The sequence below is a fragment of the Crassostrea angulata genome, chromosome 5 (assembly GCF_025612915.1).
Source record: "Crassostrea angulata isolate pt1a10 chromosome 5, ASM2561291v2, whole genome shotgun sequence".
Classification (NCBI taxonomy): Eukaryota; Metazoa; Mollusca; class Bivalvia; order Ostreida; family Ostreidae; genus Magallana; species Magallana angulata.
The window spans coordinates 35,141,247-35,155,162 of record NC_069115.1 but is presented as its reverse complement, the minus strand read 5'-3'; the positions used below and the strand labels follow the sequence as shown (position 1 = coordinate 35,155,162).

General features: G+C 32.4%; 1 long non-coding RNA gene across 1 annotated transcript; it reads left to right on the top strand.

Annotated features, from left to right (window-relative positions):
- Nucleotides 1–12,241: 12,241 nt before the first annotated feature.
- Nucleotides 12,242–13,480, top strand: LOC128183027 (uncharacterized). Its single transcript, XR_008243518.1, has 4 exons — nt 12,242–12,681; nt 12,785–12,922; nt 13,124–13,201; nt 13,296–13,480. It is a non-coding gene; the product is annotated as an uncharacterized LOC128183027 (long non-coding RNA).
- The last annotated feature ends 436 nt before the right edge of the window (nt 13,481–13,916 follow it).

The following is a 13,916-nucleotide window of genomic DNA, read 5'->3' as shown; positions in this document are numbered from 1 at the left end:
TTTATTACTTTAATTTGTTTTGATTGGGATTTTTATTTGATTTAAGGAAATTTTCGCATTTTAATTCCAACGTCGAAAACTATTCGAGTTTCAACTATTAAATTATCTACACCCAAAGTCATTGCTAAATATTCCAAAGTTTGGTATAAGAAAAATATTTAAAGTTATTTTATACCTATAATACAACTACTATCCAACTAATATTTTTCGGAGCCAATATGCAAGCAGATGAGCGAGTTTTCTGAATACTTTCTTTTACAGATAATACATCCACTACCCTTTTGGCAGAACAAAACCCTTGCACAAGGAAGAAAGCAGAAGCACTTGGTAATCCATCGTTACTACTTGGCATGTACTATGCTGTTGTTAGTCTTGTGATTTTTTCAGCTGTTATGATCGTATTATATATAGCTTTGTTTCTATTCGCTAAACGTTGAAAGTCAACATTGATTATTTTCACACGAAAATTCAATTTTTTGGAATAAACAATGTTGGAAAGGAGATTCTTTCTATTAATTTTTTAAACATCAGTTTGAGTTTATATGCATTTATATTTTCACCTTCAGAATTGATGCATTGTTTTTTAAACAAAAAAATCCCCAGGAGCCACTTCCGTCATTTGATTAACAATAGTCATAACTCCAATCAAATAAACTTTTAGTATCACAAACTATTTTCTCAATTAAGTACAGTACATGTATATCATATTTAGTTTGATCTCATTTTTTAATATTTGTATGTTAACATTATTTAAAAATTATATGTAAGCTGCTTGCCACATCCTACTACTCCCAAAGTTGATGTTTTAACAAACCTGAATCCACTTTTTCCTAACGATGATTCCACAAAAGTAATAGCTTTTGTGGCCATATTGATTTTGAAAAAAAAAACGTACTAAAGATATTGTACTAATGTTTTCCTATGTTAAGGAAATATATCTTCCTATGTTAAGATTCCTCTATCGGGACCACACTCTTACCAAGTAATTTGAATAAGCTCAGTTCCTGAGAATGCTCTCACACTTCCTGGTCAAATAGTTTTTGAATAAAATATCTATAAAAAAAATTATCTCAAATTTAATGTTGAAACTTTTACACCCCCACCATTGTGGCCCATGTGCCTCTGAGGATTTTAATCATAATTTGAACAAAATTACATATTCATACTATCTGAGGAGGTTCCACATTTTTTTTAATTTATCTGCCCCAATGGTGTGTGAAAATTTTTCAATATTAATAATTTTTGATAATTTGATAATAATTAAAAAAATTACCAAAAGTTTAGCACATACCTACCCTCAATAATAATGATTTGAACTTATATCTACATGACCAGAACTAAATGCTTCCAACCAGTTTAACAAGATTAAAACATTCGGACCTAATGACTTTAAAAAAGAAGATTATTTAAAATGCTAATAGATTTTTGATAGTTATAATCATCCCTCTTTGACAAATAGTGACTATTCAATTTTACAAACTTGAATTGTCTTCAAAAAATGCTTTCTGCCAAGTATCGTGAAAGTTAACCCATTGGCTTTGGACGAAGGGCAAACGTTTGACGCGATCCAAATATACTAGTACCCCTCCAGCAGAGGATACATGTATAAAAGTGTGATATTGTAAAATGACAGTATGTGTTCAAAATGCCGATGCCGAAGATCAAGATCAAAGAAATGATAACTCAGAGCATTTACTGGTAATTCAAAGCCGATCTGTGTCTCTCTAAAAGTTGGTTTTATATAACAACAAATATGTTTTAACAACGTGTAAAGGAACATAACGCTAAAAACAAATTTCTCAACCCAAAATAGTGGGTTTCTTCTTTAAAAAGGTGTCTTAATTTCAAATGCATGCAGTTGCCGGTCTTCTGTATTGATTATGTGTATCTGAAGTAATCTACGACGTTCATCAAAGATGCATACAATACCGGTGTAGCTCTTGTTTAAAACGGTTGTGGAATTGGTGCATACTTTAACCTGAGAGTGCAGAAAATTACCAGCAATGTATGCTAGTAGAAAACTAAAACTCAAAGAGAAATGTTATGCTTGGATATGAACAAATGTCTGTCAGAAGTATTTGGTATACTTATATTTCATCTGTACTTGCATGAAGATGATTTAATTTTCGAGACAGACTATCTACCTTCACTTTACTAGACAAATACAAAGGAACAACAAGAACGATGCGGCAAACTCAATCATATGTCAGTTTACCAGCTAATTTTTGTTGTTAGTCCTTTTGTAAATTAGAATTATACAGTTTTGTACGGGTGCTGGCACATGTGTTTTATGTACTTATACGAACTGATTGCAGATTTTAAAAAAAAATGTCTTACTCTTAGAGACAAGTACACTTCAAATATGATGTGTTTGCCAATCACTTGTAAACTTGTACCAGGCTTGAGTTGTGGTCTTTTAAGTTTTGGGAGTTCATTTTAATCAACTCTCATCTTGCGTTAACTTTTAAGAATTTTGGCTTCTTCTCTGAAACTGCAAGGGATATCTTTACAATATTTGGTGTGTAGAATCTGCAGAAAAATGTAATTTATGTAATACTTTCTGATCTGACTAGGAGCTTAAAAGATGAGACAACACATGTATTGCGAATTTAGTCATTTTATTAAATTACTAGAAGTTAACCAATATAAGGGGAGATTATTTGAAATCTACTTGCATAAAATTTACGACAAAAATCTTTACACTTCAGCTGATAATCTCCCCTGTTAAAACTGAATGATATACCAGTTTAATACAATAATACAAATAAAAATTTGGCGTCATATTAAACAAAAAATGCCAACAAATAATAATTCTGACGATAAATTCTGTTCGTTTACACTGAACACTAAAGTCCGCCAAATTGACGCTGAAACTTGTCACGCGTACTGACCCACAAATTTGATTGGTCAACAAGCATTGCGGGTAACCCCTGATGCTGAACCCAAAAAGGCACTATACATACTAATAAATCACATTAAAAGAAATCTCATAAAGTTTACATAAATGTTATTATTTAACAATAATACTGTATAATATGAATTTTGAAATTCATGACCCCAACCTCCGAAAGACCATAAATCATAGGAAAAAATGTAAACAATGATGCAAGTTTCAAAATATATTCCCTACCATTGGACATGCAGCAAAGACACTAAGTTTATGGTAAGCAGGGAAACTGAAAAAAAAAATTGAAAAATATGAGAAAAAAGCGTTCTACCAAAATTGTGTGTGTACATGGTCCCTTTGTCAGGGGATCAGGTGCAAGGGCTGGGTCAATATACACGTATCAATACAGCGCATTTCATTTAAAAATTAAATATTAGAAAATGGTCTTTTCTACTTTTACAGCAAGGGGGGTATAATGAATTACATGTAATGGCTATGATGTCCACGAAGCGTTCTGCCAAACTTGTGAAATTCATGGCTCCCTGGGTCAGAAATTCAGGCCTTTGGGTAGGGACAATATGACTTCAGAATGATATAGCATGCAAAGTTAGAATTTTCACAGTCAATGGAAATTACCTATTTTTATTGCGGATTATATTTTTCTTAAATTGTGGAATTCAATGTGCAAAGTGTGGATTTAGACATTTTGGGGGTGGGGGAACAGATAAGGCCATTTAATTTGTGGACATATATTTTTAAGTTGAGTTACTCTGATACATGTAACATATTATGTTGGTTTAAAGTTTCGTCCGTTTAAGATTTGTTTTATCTTCGTTTTTAAAAATACAAGGTAAGTTATCACCTGGCAATATTAAATTAATAAATGTGTTCTGTTTTTAGGAAATATTCTTTCAAATTCGGTGCATTGTTTGCTTGTAACAATAATATGTATGCATAGTGTGAGCATTGTAGATAAAATTGTGACTTTGTTTTAAAGGATTGACCATTATCCTTTTTACCAAAAGTTTACAATCTACATAGTTATAATTTAAAGAGGGTATTTAACATTTACGACCCTTGTTCCTCTCCCCATCATGAATTGATGTTTACAGACGTCAAACAATAACCTGCAGGAGTAACAGACAGAGGAGTCTCGGAAAAGGGTTTAGATCCCACTATGAAGCAGAAAAACGATTACCGCACAGGCCCACACCCGGACTATGTTCCTTTAGTGACCGCCAAGACTTGAGGGACTTTTAGGTGGTTTTTTTCCAAATTATTCACGGCGTAATATCCTACATTTAAAACATCGGCTGATACAGTAGTGCATGTATAGATATAAATGTGGGCCGCGATTCACAAAGATTTTATGATTTTTTTTACACTGCACATTATTTAGTGCTAAATAAATTTTCAGTTAAGGAAGGAGTGCTCTTTTTAAGGGACCTACTTCTTATAATAAGAAATTTATGAAATTTTGACACCGTTCAACCGATTATAAAACCAAACGATTTAATCAGTTTAATAAAATTTGATTATCTTAATTTCGCATCAAGGTCAGGTCAAGGACACTTCTTTTTTCTGAAAAATAATTATAGTTAATTGCAGTCATGTAGACATCTGTTTAAGATATTAGATTTCTATTATTCAATGAAATGATGTAATATCAGAGTGTCTATCGGCTAATACTACTAAGTTGGAAAAAATATTTAAACTAAAATCAGTATTGCTTAGCCCGCATTACCTGTATTTTTTCTTAAAGTTTATAGATTTTTTTAAATTATTGTTATGCTTCCAATATCAAAATATTCCTGATTTTTTTCATATTATGAAGACCTTATATAAAGATATAAATTCGCAAAAACGGTACTGTATTGACTATTTAATAAGAGAAAAATTCCGATTCTGAATTGCAAAAACGTGTAATTTTTCTTACGCCAATGTTCCGCCAAAAACAGTACTTTTTAGATTCTATATTTTGATTACCATTTCTATGTCAAGTTGTATGAATCAGATAGTAAAAATATTTTATTTTCTTTTTATCTTGATTTTATGATGTAAACAAATTTACGTTTGACAAGTCGTAAATCAGAAAAGACTCCTTACATAAGGAAAGGAACAAATTCATAAAAATACTCAGCTGAACTTCTTAACTTCATATTGATATTAAGTTCGGCGTCATAGTAACAAAGAGCGCTCTTTTGGAAAGGAGGTCAATTTTGTTGTGTTACGTAACACTGCAGACGGGTGTAAACAAAGTCGTTTGGCAGTGTCAAAGTGGAAGGAAAACAGACAAGTATTCCTTTTAAAGGAATTATTGGCATGTAATATTGTATCATAGGTCAGCTTTGTTAATGTAATGCAAAACATTATTTATGGTAAATGCAATAAGTTTTGTTGATTTTCTGAATTTTAGCGAGGCATGGATACACTTTGAGTAGGCGAATGGTGTTTCCAAGTAATATTTCTACGCATGTACAGTCAGTTCAAGCATATATTTTACAACATACAACAAAGCATACTGTAGCATAGCATTGAAATCTCATACCATAGCATTGGAATCTCATACCATAGCATAAAATCTCACAGAATCTCATTCCTAATAGCATAGCATTCAACATGATTTTTAAATTGGTTTTAAATGTTTTTATTTGAAATAATAAATGTTCACAGTGCTTATTAGTAATAAACTTATTATTTTACTTCGAAATGTGTGGAACTCTTATGTGTATGGGGGCGTTTTTGATTAAATTTCATATTAGCATATCATAGCATAGCATACCATATCATTAGGCCCTTCATTTCAATTTCTCATAGCAAAGCATACAAATCTCATTGTATTGCATTGAAATGACTGTAACTGAATAAATGTCACTGGCGTCGGAAGCAAATTGAAAGTTGGGGGGCTAGACTAATCCTTCGAAATATTGAGAAAAAAGGAATTTCTAAAATCACGGAAATCCTAATCCGGGGGGGGGGGGGAGTATACCAAAAGAAAAAAAATTACTTACCCAATTTTTTTCCCCCAGAATCATGAAATTCCTAATCCGTGGGGGGGGGGGGGGGGGGGGGGGGGGGGAAGATAGTATGCTTCTGAATCCAACTTCTCAATCTTTCAAGGTCAATTTAGGAACAATAATCTTTCCTGCGAGAAAAAGTGGGGGGGGGGGGGCTTAACCCTCCATCATGCTATGTTTCTAATGGTTAGGTATATCTTTGCAAAAAAAGTGGGGGGGCTAAGCCCCCCCTAGCCCCCCCCCCCCCCCCCCCCCCCCCCCGGTTCCGACGCCTATGAATGTTTACTCTCAAGTCAATCGCATTGGAATAACGTTTTAAGTAATCTACATGCAATTAAAGGTTTACATGAAGCTGTCATTCCATAGTAAATAAAGTAGTACAAGGCACAATGCGTGCGCAAGTAGTAATATTTGCCGGAAGCCTCATATGGACACAACTGTGATCGGCCGTAGCCAATCACAAAAAGGAGCCAAACTGGAACGGACAAATGTTTTGCATAAGCGTTGCTTGTTGATGATTATAAACATATTATACTGGGAAAATTTAGTCATGCGCTAACGTCGATATAAAGACTAACGCATGGAGTGAGGTAGCACAGAAGTTGAGCACGAGGGGAGTAGGTACCAGCAGGTCACCCGCTGAAGTAAAACAAAATTGGCCCAACATCTTTTCAAACCTCGGAAGCGAAATATCGAACTTTTGGAGGACAGTTTCTGGCACAGGTCAGTTGGTCATTGTTCTATAAATTTGATCGGTTATATTCCTATATATCCATTGGGCCTTTGCCAATTATTGTAATTGTGTTTGTGCCAATAAAATATTTGTATATTTGTATTTGTATAAAGCTTACAGTAGATTTAACATACGTTCCAAACTATTTTACTAAGCCTTACATTTGTTAGAATGACAAATGATCACAAATATATTCCAAATTGCTTAATTTTCATTACAAACAGAGCAAACGTTCTTATAAATCTAAGTGGCAGTTGTATCTCATTCAACTTTCAAGATCAAGGTAAATCTCCCTATGGCTCTTCTGCCATATGTACATTTTCATTATGGTCATATACTGTTAATGCATTCAATGTTTAAAAATCTCCTCCTTTACTTTCTCTGATACTGAACATAAACTAATTGCATATAAAAAAAAAAGCAAAAGCCGTCTATCATAATTTCACATTTCTTGTCTCCCAATACAATTTGAATTCGGGGCGGGGTCAAAACACTCATATAGTGCTTAGGGCAGGGTGTGGCCAAAATGTTCATTTAGTGTTAGTGTATATAATGTTTAAAAATCAGAATAAAAACTGACTGCATATTTAGAAAAAAATATAAAGCCATCATCTTTGATAATTTTTCATATCACCTTCATGTAAAGCAAGGGTTATGGCTTGGAAGGGGGTATATATTTGTCTTATTATTTTTTTCTGCTCAGGAATTTCAATGAAATAAATGAGTAAATGCACATGCACATATTTAGAAAAGAGAGAGAGAATGGAGCGGTTTCTCAAAGTTAATATATCGTGAATGCACAAAAAGTCCAAAGGGGAGGGGATGAGGGGGGGGGGGGGGGAGTAACAGTTAACAGAGTTATCTTCCCGTGTTTCTTCATTATGAAGTTATCGTCATTTGCTTGGTCATATTTAGTAACTAATGAATATAATGTACTAATGTAAGATGTATCATAAAAAGAGTTATGCAAGTTTCTTTTTTTCATTTGAAACAAAACCAGTTCTTGAACTTTCTAAATAAACAAATAGATATGTTAATAATAAAGTAAAAAATGTTTTGTTTGCTTTAATGCCCACAGGTAGAGTTACTGTCCGCCTTGGGGGGATAGGAGGTTGATGTAAATAGCACACGCATACCAGCCACCTTGTATTAGTTTATCTATGAAAACATATACACATTAAATCTATCTTGAAAGTTAACAAATATGGGAACATTATTTTCTATCAGAATATTGCAACTTTTCAATATCAGGTTATGCACTGTATAATGATCTTTAAGTTTTTCGCTAAAAGTATGGGTTTCCTAGTCCTCTCTTAAACAATTTCAGGCAGGGGACGGTCGTCATTATAATATGATTTTTCGGTGAAAATCTACTCCGTAATTGAACTTAATTCAATGCGTATATGAGACTCCTTGACAAGTTTGTGTATAGGCTTTCCATGGTACTCAGGTGACCGTTAAGACCGAATGGCCTCATGTTACTTCAATGGTATTATTCAAAGAAACATACATGTAAGTAGAGATAGTTTTTTTGTAAGTAGGTTAATAAAATCATGACAAGCCAATGATCTCGAAATAACCTTCTTATATCCGTTATAAATATGGCGGAACCTTTTTCAACTGAAAATACATTGGATTGAGAGCATGCATGTTGTCATATACTTGTATCTGTTTTTAAGCCATCCACTAGTCTGGTCAGTTCCGACTGGTAAAAATCGTCCATTCATATAGGAATTATTTTTTGTTTCTCTCTAAATATTTTTTCAATCCTGCTTAACTTTGTTGTTGCTGGTTTTATCTTGAGATTTTCGGATATGCTCTTATTGATATGTGTGATTCCTGTTTTATGATACATGTCCATGTTATTTTTATTGGAGATTAGACATACAGTGGTACCTCTTGATAGAGTAGCTGAATAGAAATGTGATAGAATCATTCGCTTCATGTACATCGAAATAAAGCCCTGCCGGTCTCTGGAAAGTTGACTGAATGACAGAGATTATTTCTGTGTACGGTTATTTATTGATAACATTTGATCAATGATTCTGGTGGCACTGAAAATACCGAGTTCTTGAGTTATGATACGTTCTGGTAGGTGTTGGTTTAACTGATTTAACTGTTGATTTAAAGTTGTTTTTTCATGATTTATGAATGTGTAGTCTTTGAAAAAAAAGTGTTCAATAACAAAGCAGTATAGACATAATGACGTGCTAAATTAACCTAATTGTCGTGTTCTGCTCCGACGGAAAGAGACACAATATTTTTTCACGAGAAAAAGTCAGTGCAATGTGTCTATCAGACGGGAAGTAGACTCTACAAGCTTAATTACTTTAAATATAACTCTTGATGAAAATTTTATTTAATACACAAGAATTCTCAAAATGTATAGAGAAAATATGGACATTACCATGATCATATTCATTTTTTACCTTGGATTTTCCAATTCAAAGTTTTGTGAAAGGTAGTATTATTTTATTATCATTTAGTTTTCTGTCTGGCTATATGTCTGTGAAAAACAGTTATATAATTTAATAAAAAAAATACGCACATTTCATTTAACCGAATCAATGTATCTTTTATTTTTATACAAACCTCACTTGTTTTTCATTACATTATGGACGCTTTTGACATGCAATGTACATAATAATAACTGTTTTTTTTAACGATTGATATAAAACGTTTGGTTTTATACGCTGTCGAGTATCTTAACATATAAATATATAGTGAAAAATAATTTCATTAAGATCTGGAGTTTTGGAATGCTGTCTTGGATATATTTGGAGCAATATAGATAACAAATGTATTCGTAAGTTTAAACTCGAACAGACTCTGAATATTCATTATTTATTTGCATGCATATTCACTGTCGCTCATATCTATGTGTTTTAATGTACAGCATGTGACAAAGGATATATTGGACACAACTGTAGTGACCCTTGTCCTCCTCCATATTATGGTCAGGAGTGTGCGTCAACGTGCAACTGTACTGATAACCAGTATTGTAATCACGTACATGGATGCACACAATCACAAGGTAATTGTCACGAAATGATGACCCTTCCCCTTTTCCTACATACTATAATGATTTAACTTGTATTCGTGGACATTAATTTTTGTGGATAAATTGAGAATCACAGTACCTGTATTAAAGATACTTTGCCCATAATTCCAGCAATACATGTACACATTTTATCATGCCCCCATCCAAGAAGGGAGGGCGTATTGCTTTGTTGCTGTCCGTCTGACTGTCGGTATGTCGGTCCACCAATGGTTTCCGTTCACTTTCTTCGTAGAAGTATAGAAATTTATTATACACATTTATTATAATAATAATATCTAGGTCAAGTTTGATTTTAGGTAAGATCGAGCAATTTTCAATAGAGTTAATTGCCCCTTGGACTTAGCAAAATTCCACTTATTTGCAGTTACCGTTCATTTTCTTTGCAGAGGTTGTACGTATTGAAATGACATTTGGTATACAGATTTTTCATGATACATATAATTTAAGAAATGAATTTAATATTTTATGCGCATGGATAAAGTTTTCGGGTCAATTTTTCCTATGAAACGTCGATCAATATAAAAATCATTAAATTCATTTTTTATCATTTAATAAAACATTTTTCAAATTATAAAATTTGAAGTGTCATTGATCAAAAATGTAAATAATTTAAACGAAGCGGCGCGTATGAATATAAAACAACGACATCAACAATATTCAAAACGGATTCGCCTTCAGCTGATGCAGAGCTATTGAGTTGAATTTAATGGATTAAACACAAGCAGAGAGTTAAAATCTGAACCGACTGAATTGAAAACGAAAGGGAAATGCGATGGCGTGTGATGTTATTCACTGTGCAGCAAGATTACTATAGTTAAAACTGGTTTTAATGCGAGTTTGATCGATAGAATATGCACCTGGGCATAACAATGCAAGGAGACGCGATCATGGACGTAAAAAGTTGGATATGTCGACAGATAATAGTATGTATGAGCGACTTTTTGGAATAGCCAGCCTCTCCATAAATGTTGATCGTTGATACCAAGCAGAGCAGACGAAATCGTAGAAAGACGCTTAATTTTCTATTTAGTGAATTAAATAATGTGTGTTGTTTATTTTTGAATGTAAAACTTTCAATTTTTTATATTCATAAAGTTGTATTTAGTTTGCTGACAATTAAACAGACACAACTTTACATTTTGTTGCCAGTGTTTATCTTGTAAATTCCAGTTCTTTAAATAGCGTTAAATCAGAACAGATGAGAAAAGTAGATCCGGCAAAATTGTATATATTGATGCAGGTATCAAAGAAATCAGAAACGCCAATATCGTATCAAACTAATAAATATTAAATGATATCTATGTCAAATTCAATTTGGGATACGATCAAGCAATATTTCACAAATACTTATCAAAAATTAACTATCCATCATCAAAAGTAGCACACATTCGTATATTCAAGTATATTATAAAAATCCGTAAATCTCGCTCATGAAATTTTGTTTGTAATTTCATTACAATTGCTCTGAAAAATTGGTATTAATTTAGTTTACATAAATTTTGAAGCAATAAACAAACTGTTAGGAAATATTTGTCATACATATTTTGCAGATGATGCCTGTGAAAAACCGAGTGTCATGTCTCGTATGTGGGCCGTTGTAGTTTGTCTGTTTATCATATCTGTATTTAATTTTCTCTTCATATGTGTACATTAGACTTAGAAAAACCAAATGTAGATTTGACACAAGTTTTTTAAAGACCTAATAAAATAGTTTCATGTTAAGTAATGTGTATGAGTGTAGTCTTCATTAATATCTTTTTATATATCGGTACGTGTAGGTGCACTTGTAAGCAATAAACGTGGCAGCGGAAAAAAGAAACCTCTTAGGTTTTAAATATCATGAACAAGCGCTTTCCGCTAGTGATACATCAGAACAAATGCATAATGTTTGTAAAATATTCAAATTAAGATGGTGTCCTTGTTTAAACCCGATAATTTGTGATACACAATTTTGAATTCATGTATTAATTTTCATGTCAATCAATAAAGGCAAACGTTTTCAGATTTGTTTTTAACACCTCCCCTCTTTATCCCCGGGGAACGAACCTGTCACAGGAACAAAAATACATTTCCTACGAAGATTTACGTATAATGGGAGAATATGTATGTTTTATCTATTCGGAAATTCTCCAGACTCCTCGCACAAATGATGATATCACAATCCGTGCTCTTATCATGTTGTGTTGCAAAGCAAAATCCTCCTAGAATCCTACTCGTATATAGTATAAAAAATGATATATTTATTATGATATTTAAAATCTGTCATTTAACTGTGCACGTGCCAGCTGCATGTATAGCAGATATGTATATATTATACCAATAAGGAAATATATTTAATTGACTTTTGCTTTTTTAAGCATTGGATGCGTTTTATCTAACGATGAAATTGTTCTGGTTTATTTATCTTTGGGTAGTTTCATCATATTCTGATCCTTGTGGCAGGTATATTTTTGTTTTATATATTTCAACAGATGCGTCAATGCAAACGTTCATTGGTAAAAGAGAGAGAGAGAGAGAGAGAGATTAATTGCAGTTTTGACATTCGTTTTGCGCCTTAAAATCTCGGTTTGCCTCGTATTGCAGTCATATTAAATTATGTTTATCTAAATATTGATTCATCAAGACATGTATAGGTCAGTTTTCTGACCTGTTCGGCAATTGCAAGTTACATGTAGTACTGGAAACACAAAAATACATGATATGCACCTGTTTAATTAAAAAAAAAAACACAATAATAAATGTTTTTAGATACTTTATATGAACATTCTTAGGAATACATGCATTAAATGTTGTTTGTAATTTACCTGACATGACATAATTGAATATTGTACAACTAATAATACGGTTTAATATTGTTTTAAAACCATCGATGTGCTATTTCATATTGTTAATGAGAGTTTAATTTACTTTTATAAAATTTTGTAAGTGGATCTAAGTGTTGTACTGGATTTTTTCTGGAATGAGACGATTGGGGACTGTACAGGTACATGTACTTGAAGTTTTTTTGAAACAATCGATGTACTTAAACTGATAAAAATTTGCTAATTCATAATCATTACTTTCAATGCTTACATGTATGCACTCAGCTTGCAAAAATGGATTTTTCGGGGTTAACTGTACAAAGTGCCCTGAAATGTATTTCGGACCAGTCTGTGGATTTAAGTGCAATTGCTCCGTTGACCAATGTCACCACGTTACTGGATGTCAACAGTCTCCTTTAGGAGGTAGATATTTTCTTTATTTTAACTGTAACTAATAACAAATATTTTTTTACTAAATTGATGACGCTTGAGATAACAATAAACTCATAGAACGATATTTGCACACAATCTTTAAAGCCAATACTTTTAGATGAATTAATATTGAATAAAAATAAATAAAATGTCAGTAATATCAAATAAGAAAGTTTTACAAAACTTTTGAAGACCAGTCGAAAACAACCTTGTTACTGGCGCACGATGTCCCGGTGTCAAAAGATAAATCCACACCATCTAAAGTATTAAGTAAGATTGCAATTACAATAACTACAGAACTTGTGAGAATGTTTTATTAGTGTAAAAAACACCCGGTACGTTTTTTTTTAATTATTTCTTTTAGATGAACTACCAACAAACAACATTACCAATTTATTACCAACAGATCGTCACATATATACACGGAAGGAAACAAAACGCTCTGGTAATTCATCATATTGGTCTGGCATGTACGATGCTTCAATTTTTCTAGCGATTGTTGCAGCTGTTCTGTTTGCGTTATATTTGGTTTTGACGTTATATAGTAAAATGCAGTTTGTCACGCAGAGTATGCACACTAATAACATGCTCTGTGGAAATTCCTTATATTAGAAAAATATTTATTTATAATTTTAATATCATAATAATATATCTCTGTTTATGTCCTTTGACATGTTATATCTGTTTATTCGATGAAAATAAAATTCTTCAAAATCTTTGTGTTACTAATTTTGATTAGTTTTCTGATTAATGATTGCCAATCACAATTCTCTATTTTTGTATGTGTGTATCATGCAAATTAATTAAATGATAGAATTAAAAGGATTGACTTGTGTTCATGATATTCGTAGAAATCAGCGATGAGTATTTAAGAAGGAAATAGTCAACATTTTTTATGTATATATTTTTTTCTGTAAGCACTGAAAGAATAGCTTGGGTTTCAAATCGATTGAACAGTTGCATTTTCCAATAACCTATAACACAT